Here is a 4505-nt window from a genome sequence, read left to right as displayed (position 1 = left end):
TCAAAGATGGGATGGGCATGAGCATATTTATGGGACCATACAACAGATTTGCTGACCTAGAGTTATCAAATTTTTTTCAAAATTACTAAGTATTACTGTGGTTCAGAATTTTCCTATAAGTATCTCTAGGCATTACCCATAAATATTAAAGTTTCAAAAAACAAAGCAAGTTTTTTAAAAAATTCTTTGTACTGATAATATTAGTATCAAATTCCTTTGAGAAACTGAAAAAAAATTTGCATGAGTAGATTTGCATATTGGCATATTTGGTCATTATAAAATTAATATTTAATACTATAATGTTCAGTTACTTTTACAAATATTTAATAGTATGCTTATTTAAATTTTATGTTTAAAAACTCAAACTGATCACTAAATTAATATCTGGGCAAGTTATTAGAAGTAATTGGTGTTCAGATCTTTTCTTCCAGTGGAGCTCAGACTCTGCGGAACCACTCTCGAGAGAAGTATACCGAGTATCTGGGCTCTGCTGTGGGCAGAAGGCTCAGTTTCAAAATAGCGAGTTTGTATCTATTATATATTACAATAAAGCCCCTTCCTCATTAATTTTACTGAAGTCTCCAGATGGGAAACAAAATATTAATTTTGTTCAGCCTTAGGCATTGTTGACTGTTAAGGTGCTCAGTAAATCACTGACCTTATTCACATTAATATTAGATTTCTACTATAAAAATTTAAGACCCTTGGGTACAGGGTTCAGTTTGTCATAAGTATAATTAATTGTTTTTAAAAATGATTAATTTGTCAAAATGGCAAAAAAGAAAATATTGGGCAGATGAGGCTCTTGAGCAAGCTAGCCTACCTTAAAGTCATGGTAATACTCATGAAATTATGCAAATTAATTGGCTCTTTCAATGTTGCATAAAATGCTGCTTCTAGTACAGTGCATGGAACATTAGGCTGTTCATCCAGCAAAAAAATAAGAAGAAAAAAGTTGCATTTCAGAGGCTTGGGTCTTTATAAGCCAGGCCTTGTAAAGACCCCAGCTAAACTCTATTTTCTACAAAACAGTTGGCTTTCAACCATTGCACGAGGACCTTGTTTTTAACTTTTTTTAACCTGAAAATGTGAAAGGGATGTGCTATTTATTATAAAATTATTTAGCAACACAAGCTTTTACAAACACACAATCATCTAAGGAAGACAGAAAACAATACTGTATTACAATTTTTTCAATAATGTTCTCAGGATAATTTAGTAGAGTTGCTAAGAATTAAAAACAAGTAGCAAGAGGAAACTAAAATTCAATAACCTTAGAATAAGGGTCCTGTTCAAAGTAACTCGAAAGTCAATTTTCAAAGCTTGAATGAAGAAAAGCATATATTAATGAAAATTTTAGTTTTGTAAATCCATTCTTATTTTAAATGCTTTCTAGCAAACAACTTCTATAATCAGAAAGAGTAAAATATTAAATTTTAAAATTTAGCAAAATTTTCCCTGTGTAGTTAATTCTCAGACCTCCTTCATGGAAATAACAGAATCTGCCATGTGAGAATTAGGCGTGCATCAAAGAAAGAGGATATCCTCTGGTTCACAACTGTGTCTCCATTAGACAAATGAACTCATGTAATCAATTATTATGGTTGGAGGCAACAATTCCAGACTGGGACTAACAGAGGTGTATTAGTGTATTAATTTTCAGCTCTTCTCCACCTATAATTCTATATTAATAAACATTTCTCAACAGTTTCATCACACTATAGTGTCTCCGCTCAGAATTTCATGGTTTGACTTTTCTCATTGTTACCCTAGTTTGAGACTAACCACTTGATTATGACACTAGAATACTTTATTTTTCCCTTGTGAACATTTTATTCTAATGCTTATAGAAAATTGAATACCCTGGGCATGGTGTGGCACACCTTCACAGATCCCTGTGAGTTCTAGGCCACCCAAGGCTACATAGTGCAGCCCTGTCTAAAACAGTAACAAAAACAGGGATTACAGATGGTCACTAGTAACTGAAGAGAGAACCACTTTTTCTGTGGTTTTAATATGTCTCTACAGATTTTATACTTGCTTTATGTTTGACAAAAAAAAAGTGAGGACATAATGAAGTGGGCACTGGAAATAGCAACTAATATCTTCTTAAAGATAAAACCAAATTAAAAGATTTAACTTTTTTAATTTTAACTTAGTCTTTAAGTCACAAGTTTGATTTTTTTTTCGGCTTTTGAGACATAATCTCACATAGTACGTAAGACTGTCTTAAAACTCATCTGCAAATCAGGCTGGCCCCTAACTTATTATAATCCTCCTGCCTCAGCACAAAAATACTTTAAAATATTTTTATTACTTTTTTGAGAATCATAAAGCATACAATTTATTTTGATTCTGTTTACCCACTAACTCCTCCCTCTAACTCCTCACTCACTGGTCCACCCCACATGCTCTTCTTCCCCCTCTTCCCAAATTCACATCCTCTTTTCTCTTTCTATAACCTACCCAGTTCAATTACAGCATCAAATATTTTAAAATAACACAGTTTGTTTCATTTTGTTTTATATTTTGAGACAGGATCTTGCTACATATACCCTGGCTAGTATTTGGTATTTATTATGTGTTGCACACTTGCTTCAACTTGGAGCAATCCTCCTGCCTCAGCACAATGACGGATATTACAAGGGTATATGTACCATCACACTGGCTGTTTAAATCTCACAATTTTCCAGCTGCACAACTGACAATATCAATTTTTATTTCCTGATGCATTTGCTACAAATGACCATACTACGCTTTTGAACCCAATATCATGCTTTTTCTAAGTCACAGCTTTTAAAATTTGATCTTCACTAACACAATTCATAAAGAGGCTCAGGATTTCATTGATATCATAATAATTATCAATATAATCAACATTATCAATTCTTTTTTATTTATCTTAAATGTAAAATAATACAACAGATTTTCTCACTTGGCCATGTTTGTGCAAAGCAGAATTGCATAGGTATCTGAGCAACTCTTAATGAGAAATGCTTAAGAAAAAGGGAAAAAAATGTCAATTTCTTCAAACTGCTTTCCTGGCTATACAAATGGAAATTCACATCGATTTTTTTCTTTCATAACTAGAAAGTCATCATCACATACATATAAAAAACAAATTCATCTCTCAATCATGCTATGATAGAAAATAATTCCCTAATGACTCAACATTCTGCTCAGTGAGTATACCTCTTTGTGAAAATTGGAAAATGATTAAAGAAAGCATACTTAAACTAATCATGAACTATCAATATAAATCCTATTCAGGACTAGTATTTTTTAACACAGAGACATACATAGCACTTATAACTTTTGCCATTTCTACACGGTCAGACAATGAGGATATCCACAACTTATGTATACTAATCTGTTGCAACAACTCCTATATCTACATGTATGTTACCAGTTGCAGTTTTCTGATAATACTGAGAAGCTGTGGTCTTTTTTCAAACCTCCACCTTCAAGGCTGGAGAGAGGACTCTGGAGTTAAGAATCAGTACCGCCTTGTAGAGGACCTGTGTTCAATTCCCAGCACCCACACCATACAGTTCACAAACACTTGTAGCTCCAGCTCCACAAGATCTGACACACTCTTCTGGCCTCTACAATCACTGTACTTACGTGTACAAAACCACACAGAGACAGAAATATAATCATATAATTAAAATTTAAATGTTAAAAATCCAGTTCCATGCATCCATTCTGCCTGAGGTGGGTTTCAACCCCAACTGGGAGGTCCCAGCTAATTGGTCAATCCGACCCTAGGCAAATTATGCTATACTAATTTTCACCAACATCTGAGATCTGTGTGGATTCTGCTTTTCATGTGCAATTTTATAATGACACAAGTAAACATCTAAAACAGGTGGCTTATTTAGCAATGGTCACAAATTGGCCTCCTGATGCCATGGGTATCAGGATATCTGCTTATTACTAATCTCAGGGGTAAGTCAACCCAAACTCTCTTTAAGAAGTCCTCTTTTACATACATGCAAATAAATGATCATTAGCACCGTGTACCAGATTGAACACACAGTCTCACAATTCCCCAGCTGCACAATTGTACAAACATCTCTGTGCTATCAGAAGCAGATATGGAAATAAAATAGGGATAAAGCCAATGTCATTTTTTTTATTTCCTGATGTATTTGTTCTGAGAAACATAAACCAAGTGACCAAGCTATGCTTTGAACAGTTTTCATGTCTTCATTCTGCCTGAGATACTTTCAATCCTAGCTGATTGGTGGTTTCATAGACTGCTTAGATGAGGGATTAAAATTAAGACAAATTAATCAAAAACTACTAGAGGTGCACAAAAGCTGAGTGTATTTTATGTGGTCACATTTATTTCATGCAATCCGGAAAAAGCATACAATGCGCCTCCTCACTGTAAAGGTCACGCTACATTCAGTGACTACCACATGTTATTGGTCATTGCACTTCAACTTTACCCCCATCTTACAAGGTAGCAATATTTGCCTGTATCTTATTTGGAAAAAGCA

This window comes from Onychomys torridus, chromosome 7 (genome assembly GCF_903995425.1).
Source record: "Onychomys torridus chromosome 7, mOncTor1.1, whole genome shotgun sequence".
Classification (NCBI taxonomy): Eukaryota; Metazoa; Chordata; class Mammalia; order Rodentia; family Cricetidae; genus Onychomys; species Onychomys torridus.
This window is presented reverse-complemented; position numbering follows the sequence as displayed.